The sequence below is a fragment of the Mytilus galloprovincialis genome, chromosome 13 (assembly GCF_965363235.1).
Source record: "Mytilus galloprovincialis chromosome 13, xbMytGall1.hap1.1, whole genome shotgun sequence".
Lineage (NCBI taxonomy): Eukaryota > Metazoa > Mollusca > Bivalvia > Mytilida > Mytilidae > Mytilus > Mytilus galloprovincialis.
In genome coordinates, this window is record NC_134850.1 from 26179695 (window position 1) to 26189111 (window position 9417).

Sequence of the window (9417 nt, forward strand, 5' to 3'; positions counted from 1 at the left end):
CTCATTTCAAAGGTATTGACCCAAGCTATTCCCCACTTAAATATTTTTCTGGGATCCGGGCCCGTCCGGCCACCACAGAGGTTCAAAGTTGCCCATTTACGTATTTTTCATATCGACCACATATTCGGTACTCTTCGGCATATCCCTACGGCAAAGTTCCGAACCGGACCTAGCTCATTTCAAAGGTATTGACCCAAGCTATTCCCCACTTAAATATTTTTCTGGGATCCGGGCCCGTCTGGCCACCACAGAGGTTCAAAGTTGCCCATTTACGTATTTTTCATATCGACCACATATTCGGTACTCTTCGGCATATCCCTACGGCAAAGTTCCGAACCGGACCTAGCTCATTTCAAAGGTATTGACCCAAGCTATTCCCCACTTAAATATTTTTTCTGGGATCCGGGCCCGTCTGGCCACCACAGAGGTTCAAAGTTGCCCATTTACGTATTTTTCATATCGACCACATATTCGGTACTCTTCGGCATATCCCTACGGCAAAGTTCCGAACCGGACCTAGCTCATTTCAAAGGTATTGACCCAAGCTATTCCCCACTTAAATATTTTTCTGGGATCCGGGCCCGTCTGGCCACCACAGAGGTTCAAAGTTGCCCATTTACGTATTTTTCATATCAACCACATATTCGGTACTCTTCGGCATATCCCTACGGCAAAGTTCCGAACCGGACCTAGCTCATTTCAAAGGTATTGACCCAAGCTATTCCCCACTTAAATATTTTTCTGGGATCCGGGCCCGTCCGGCCACCACAGAGGTTCAAAGTTGCCCATTTACGTATTTTTCATATCGACCACATATTCGGTACTCTTCGGCATATCCCTACGGCAAAGTTCCGAACCGGACCTAGCTCATTTCAAAGGTATTGACCCAAGCTATTCCCCACTTAAATATTTTTCTGGGATCCGGGCCCGTCTGGCCACCACAGAGGTTCAAAGTTGCCCATTTACGTATTTTTCATATCGACCACATATTCGGTACTCTTCGGCATATCCCTACGGCAAAGTTCCGAACCGGACCTAGCTCATTTCAAAGGTATTGACCCAAGCTATTCCCCACTTAAATATTTTTCTGGGATCCGGGCCCGTCTGGCCACCACAGAGGTTCAAAGTTGCCCATTTACGTATTTTTCATATCGACCACATATTCGGTACTCTTCGGCATATCCCTACGGCAAAGTTCCGAACCGGACCTAGCTCATTTCAAAGGTATTGACCCAAGCTATTCCCCACTTAAATATTTTTCTGGGATCCGGGCCCGTCTGGCCACCACAGAGGTTCAAAGTTGCCCATTTACGTATTTTTCATATCGACCACATATTCGGTACTCTTCGGCATATCCCTACGGCAAAGTTCCGAACCGGACCTAGCTCATTTCAAAGGTATTGACCCAAGCTATTCCCCACTTAAATATTTTTCTGGGATCCGGGCCCGTCTGGCCACCACAGAGGTTCAAAGTTGCCCATTTACGTATTTTTCATATCGACCACATATTCGGTACTCTTCGGCATATCCCTACGGCAAAGTTCCGAACCGGACCTAGCTCATTTCAAAGGTATTGACCCAAGCTATTCCCCACTTAAATATTTTTCTGGGATCCGGGCCCGTCTGGCCACCACAGAGGTTCAAAGTTGCCCATTTACGTATTTTTCATATCGACCACATATTCGGTACTCTTCGGCATATCCCTACGGCAAAGTTCCGAACCGGACCTAGCTCATTTCAAAGGTATTGACCCAAGCTATTCCCCACTTAAATATTTTTCTGGGATCCGGGCCCGTCTGGCCACCACAGAGGTTCAAAGTTGCCCATTTACGTATTTTTCATATCGACCACATATTCGGTACTCTTCGGCATATCCCTACGGCAAAGTTCCGAACCGGACCTAGCTCATTTCAAAGGTATTGACCCAAGCTATTCCCCACTTAAATATTTTTCTGGGATCCGGGCCCGTCTGGCCACCACAGAGGTTCAAAGTTGCCCATTTACGTATTTTTCATATCGACCACATATTCGGTACTCTTCGGCATATCCCTACGGCAAAGTTCCGAACCGGACCTAGCTCATTTCAAAGGTATTGACCCAAGCTATTCCCCACTTAAATATTTTTCTGGGATCCGGGCCCGTCTGGCCACCACAGAGGTTCAAAGTTGCCCATTTACGTATTTTTCATATCGACCACATATTCGGTACTCTTCGGCATATCCCTACGGCAAAGTTCCGAACCGGACCTAGCTCATTTCAAAGGTATTGACCCAAGCTATTCCCCACTTAAATATTTTTCTGGGATCCGGGCCCGTCTGGCCACCACAGAGGTTCAAAGTTGCCCATTTACGTATTTTTCATATCGACCACATATTCGGTACTCTTCGGCATATCCCTACGGCAAAGTTCCGAACCGGACCTAGCTCATTTCAAAGGTATTGACCCAAGCTATTCCCCACTTAAATATTTTTCTGGGATCCGGGCCCGTCTGGCCACCACAGAGGTTCAAAGTTGCCCATTTACGTATTTTTCATATCGACCACATATTCGGTACTCTTCGGCATATCCCTACGGCAAAGTTCCGAACCGGACCTAGCTCATTTCAAAGGTATTGACCCAAGCTATTCCCCACTTAAATATTTTTCTGGGATCCGGGCCCGTCTGGCCACCACAGAGGTTCAAAGTTGCCCATTTACGTATTTTTCATATCGACCACATATTCGGTACTCTTCGGCATATCCCTACGGCAAAGTTCCGAACCGGACCTAGCTCATTTCAAAGGTATTGACCCAAGCTATTCCCCACTTAAATATTTTTCTGGGATCCGGGCCCGTCTGGCCACCACAGAGGTTCAAAGTTGCCCATTTACGTATTTTTCATATCGACCACATATTCGGTACTCTTCGGCATATCCCTACGGCAAAGTTCCGAACCGGACCTAGCTCATTTCAAAGGTATTGACCCAAGCTATTCCCCACTTAAATATTTTTCTGGGATCCGGGCCCGTCTGGCCACCACAGAGGTTCAAAGTTGCCCATTTACGTATTTTTCATATCGACCACATATTCGGTACTCTTCGGCATATCCCTACGGCAAAGTTCCGAACCGGACCTAGCTCATTTCAAAGGTATTGACCCAAGCTATTCCCCACTTAAATATTTTTCTGGGATCCGGGCCCGTCTGGCCACCACAGAGGTTCAAAGTTGCCCATTTACGTATTTTTCATATCGACCACATATTCGGTACTCTTCGGCATATCCCTACGGCAAAGTTCCGAACCGGACCTAGCTCATTTCAAAGGTATTGACCCAAGCTATTCCCCACTTAAATATTTTTCTGGGATCCGGGCCCGTCTGGCCACCACAGAGGTTCAAAGTTGCCCATTTACGTATTTTTCATATCGACCACATATTCGGTACTCTTCGGCATATCCCTACGGCAAAGTTCCGAACCGGACCTAGCTCATTTCAAAGGTATTGACCCAAGCTATTCCCCACTTAAATATTTTTCTGGGATCCGGGCCCGTCTGGCCACCACAGAGGTTCAAAGTTGCCCATTTACGTATTTTTCATATCGACCACATATTCGGTACTCTTCGGCATATCCCTACGGCAAAGTTCCGAACCGGACCTAGCTCATTTCAAAGGTATTGACCCAAGCTATTCCCCACTTAAATATTTTTCTGGGATCCGGGCCCGTCTGGCCACCACAGAGGTTCAAAGTTGCCCATTTACGTATTTTTCATATCGACCACATATTCGGTACTCTTCGGCATATCCCTACGGCAAAGTTCCGAACCGGACCTAGCTCATTTCAAAGGTATTGACCCAAGCTATTCCCCACTTAAATATTTTTCTGGGATCCGGGCCCGTCTGGCCACCACAGAGGTTCAAAGTTGCCCATTTACGTATTTTTCATATCGACCACATATTCGGTACTCTTCGGCATATCCCTATGGCAAAGTTCCGAACCGGACCTAGCTCATTTCAAAGGTATTGACCCAAGCTATTCCCCACTTAAATATTTTTCTGGGATCCGGGCCCGTCTGGCCACCACAGAGGTTCAAAGTTGCCCATTTACGTATTTTTCATATCGACCACATATTCGGTACTCTTCGGCATATCCCTACGGCAAAGTTCCGAACCGGACCTAGCTCATTTCAAAGGTATTGACCCAAGCTATTCCCCACTTAAATATTTTTCTGGGATCCGGGCCCGTCTGGCCACCACAGAGGTTCAAAGTTGCCCATTTACGTATTTTTCATATCGACCACATATTCGGTACTCTTCGGCATATCCCTACGGCAAAGTTCCGAACCGGACCTAGCTCATTTCAAAGGTATTGACCCAAGCTATTCCCCACTTAAATATTTTTCTGGGATCCGGGCCCGTCTGGCCACCACAGAGGTTCAAAGTTGCCCATTTACGTATTTTTCATATCGACCACATATTCGGTACTCTTCGGCATATCCCTACGGCAAAGTTCCGAACCGGACCTAGCTCATTTCAAAGGTATTGACCCAAGCTATTCCCCACTTAAATATTTTTCTGGGATCCGGGCCCGTCTGGCCACCACAGAGGTTCAAAGTTGCCCATTTACGTATTTTTCATATCGACCACATATTCGGTACTCTTCGGCATATCCCTACGGCAAAGTTCCGAACCGGACCTAGCTCATTTCAAAGGTATTGACCCAAGCTATTCCCCACTTAAATATTTTTCTGGGATCCGGGCCCGTCTGGCCACCACAGAGGTTCAAAGTTGCCCATTTACGTATTTTTCATATCGACCACATATTCGGTACTCTTCGGCATATCCCTACGGCAAAGTTCCGAACCGGACCTAGCTCATTTCAAAGGTATTGACCCAAGCTATTCCCCACTTAAATATTTTTCTGGGATCCGGGCCCGTCTGGCCACCACAGAGGTTCAAACTTGCCCATTTACGTATTTTTCATATCGACCACATATTCGGTACTCTTCGGCATATCCCTACGGCAAAGTTCCGAACCGGACCTAGCTCATTTCAAAGGTATTGACCCAAGCTATTCCCCACTTAAATATTTTTCTGGGATCCGGGCCCGTCTGGCCACCACAGAGGTTCAAAGTTGCCCATTTACGTATTTTTCATATCGACCACATATTCGGTACTCTTCGGCATATCCCTACGGCAAAGTTCCGAACCGGACCTAGCTCATTTCAAAGGTATTGACCCAAGCTATTCCCCACTTAAATATTTTTCTGGGATCCGGGCCCGTCTGGCCACCACAGAGGTTCAAAGTTGCCCATTTACGTATTTTTCATATCGACCACATATTCGGTACTCTTCGGCATATCCCTACGGCAAAGTTCCGAACCGGACCTAGCTCATTTCAAAGGTATTGACCCAAGCTATTCCCCACTTAAATATTTTTCTGGGATCCGGGCCCGTCTGGCCACCACAGAGGTTCAAAGTTGCCCATTTACGTATTTTTCATATCGACCACATATTCGGTACTCTTCGGCATATCCCTACGGCAAAGTTCCGAACCGGACCTAGCTCATTTCAAAGGTATTGACCCAAGCTATTCCCCACTTAAATATTTTTCTGGGATCCGGGCCCGTCTGGCCACCACAGAGGTTCAAAGTTGCCCATTTACGTATTTTTCATATCGACCACATATTCGGTACTCTTCGGCATATCCCTACGGCAAAGTTCCGAACCGGACCTAGCTCATTTCAAAGGTATTGACCCAAGCTATTCCCCACTTAAATATTTTTCTGGGATCCGGGCCCGTCTGGCCACCACAGAGGTTCAAAGTTGCCCATTTACGTATTTTTCATATCGACCACATATTCGGTACTCTTCGGCATATCCCTACGGCAAAGTTCCGAACCGGACCTAGCTCATTTCAAAGGTATTGACCCAAGCTATTCCCCACTTAAATATTTTTCTGGGATCCGGGCCCGTCTGGCCACCACAGAGGTTCAAAGTTGCCCATTTACGTATTTTTCATATCGACCACATATTCGGTACTCTTCGGCATATCCCTACGGCAAAGTTCCGAACCGGACCTAGCTCATTTCAAAGGTATTGACCCAAGCTATTCCCCACTTAAATATTTTTCTGGGATCCGGGCCCGTCTGGCCACCACAGAGGTTCAAAGTTGCCCATTTACGTATTTTTCATATCGACCACATATTCGGTACTCTTCGGCATATCCCTACGGCAAAGTTCCGAACCGGACCTAGCTCATTTCAAAGGTATTGACCCAAGCTATTCCCCACTTAAATATTTTTCTGGGATCCGGGCCCGTCTGGCCACCACAGAGGTTCAAAGTTGCCCATTTACGTATTTTTCATATCGACCACATATTCGGTACTCTTCGGCATATCCCTACGGCAAAGTTCCGAACCGGACCTAGCTCATTTCAAAGGTATTGACCCAAGCTATTCCCCACTTAAATATTTTTCTGGGATCCGGGCCCGTCTGGCCACCACAGAGGTTCAAAGTTGCCCATTTACGTATTTTTCATATCGACCACATATTCGGTACTCTTCGGCATATCCCTACGGCAAAGTTCCGAACCGGACCTAGCTCATTTCAAAGGTATTGACCCAAGCTATTCCCCACTTAAATATTTTTCTGGGATCCGGGCCCGTCTGGCCACCACAGAGGTTCAAAGTTGCCCATTTACGTATTTTTCATATCGACCACATATTCGGTACTCTTCGGCATATCCCTACGGCAAAGTTCCGAACCGGACCTAGCTCATTTCAAAGGTATTGACCCAAGCTATTCCCCACTTAAATATTTTTCTGGGATCCGGGCCCGTCTGGCCACCACAGAGGTTCAAAGTTGCCCATTTACGTATTTTTCATATCGACCACATATTCGGTACTCTTCGGCATATCCCTACGGCAAAGTTCCGAACCGGACCTAGCTCATTTCAAAGGTATTGACCCAAGCTATTCCCCACTTAAATATTTTTCTGGGATCCGGGCCCGTCTGGCCACCACAGAGGTTCAAAGTTGCCCATTTACGTATTTTTCATATCGACCACATATTCGGTACTCTTCGGCATATCCCTACGGCAAAGTTCCGAACCGGACCTAGCTCATTTCAAAGGTATTGACCCAAGCTATTCCCCACTTAAATATTTTTCTGGGATCCGGGCCCGTCTGGCCACCACAGAGGTTCAAAGTTGCCCATTTACGTATTTTTCATATCGACCACATATTCGGTACTCTTCGGCATATCCCTACGGCAAAGTTCCGAACCGGACCTAGCTCATTTCAAAGGTATTGACCCAAGCTATTCCCCACTTAAATATTTTTCTGGGATCCGGGCCCGTCTGGCCACCACAGAGGTTCAAACTTGCCCATTTACGTATTTTCAATACCCATAACCCAAGATATTTTTAGTCACGTTTATATCTACACCTAATTTTATATACTACAGAGTTTATAATTTCGTTGAATTTGGGATATTGAAACATCAGGGGTCTCACTGTTATCTGAGCGGTCTCCCGTAGGTTTTCACTATATATTTATTCTTTTTTTTTTTTTTTGCTTTCCATAGATATTTCTATTTATATTTCTTAATGTTTTTAGAGTGGCCGGATTTAGTTATAGTTTTATATTTTTTATATTAAATTAAATCTTTGATGAATCTTTGATGTCGTTTTATTGGTAAAAATCTATATTACATTAAGACAAATATGTGATTTATATAAGGGTTTATATTCGAGGACAACGAGAATTTACGACAGCTTGAAGGGGTCATAAAACTATTTGAAGCGTAATTTTTCACTCCTGTTAACTATGAAAATCATACTTTTTAATGATTTTCAACTAAATTTTAATATTGAACCGACTGCTAGCAACCGGTTTGATATTGAATATCGAATATCGAATAACAAACCGGCAGCTAACTTCACATACATATTTTAAAAGTAATGAAATGCTTTTAAAATCATTCCAAGCCGCGAAAGTGTCGAACTCCGCTGTTTAATTATATTTAACTCAGATTTAGCGATTTTTGGAACGTTTGAGTCTCATGCAGTTTTTTGGTTTTTAGACATATCGTCAAAATTGGCTGCTGGAAAAAAGTGGCTGCTATCTTGATTGGCCGATAAAAGTGGCTGCCAGCTTGAGTCTGGTAAGTTATAAACATGTACATGATAGACATAAAGGTTTTTTCCAACAGTTGTGGTGTAAATCAAATTAGTTGTATTTTATGGTTGTTATATTTATGTACATGTATGTAAATCATTGGCTCTTCAACCAATGATATTTTACAATATCGATTATTTGTTTATTTTTCTATTGTTGGTATTTTTCAGCATACTAAAAATGTTTTAACACAACACGAGCGCAAGCTTGATAGGGTGTCCTCACACAGGGTTTCCGCTGGCGGTCGCCATTTTCCCAATTTGCGAAAAAATAATACTTGTGGCGGTAAAAATTCGTCATTTGCTGAAGAATTTGGCGAAAGAAATATATAGAAAGATTTATTTTCTTCCTTGTTTATTTACTTTTTTCGAGTTTCTCGGACTTTAACTTATCAGACAATACTCGGAATTCACCTTGACCTCATTAAGATTTTGACAGAAAATCAATTATCAGCTATCGAATGGGGGGGGGGGGGGGGGGGAATGCTTTCTGGCGTCACAATTTCAAATGACATAGGATAACATATGATCTGTCCATATACATGTATGAGGGTAGAAATGGGGGTATCTTATTGAAGTATTCTTGCCAAATGAAGATTAAACAGTAATTCTTAGACATGACCATAAAAGAGGGGGGATAGGACCTTTATCGGGACTCCGGGATCGGGTGTTTTTAAGCTCGGGATTATCCCCCCTCATAAAATGTACACTTTTTTCCAGACGATTAAAAAATCAGCTGAATTTGACAAATCACACTATTTGTTTTCCAAAAATAACCGTAATTGGATGGGGGTTCTGTGTATTCACATTATATATAATAGACTACTGACATATAGATACGTAGTTGACTACGTATTGACGACAAACAATATTCCTACGACTTTTGCAATTTGGGAAATCTCAACTACTTGTCTTTAGAGATTTTCGGCGATTAAATATTTCATACATTTGTTCTTTGACATCTTAGTAATGTAAATGGACTATAAGTATGACTTTTGAGCAAATTTAAAGGGAAATGACAAATTAGCGTTCAAGGGGAGCAAATGCTTTTTAAATTGGTAAGCGGGTTTTAATATATAGAGGGAAAGTGGAGTCATCTTTTTAGACTTTAGTTACATGTAAATATAACTTATGTAGACTTACCTTCTAATTCTATAGGCTATCAAAAAAAAACAAAAAAAAAACTCGGAACTATTTCTACAATTCACTTGGACTACTGATATGCAAACCTAAAAACAAAAACAAAAATATCATAAAATAGTGATT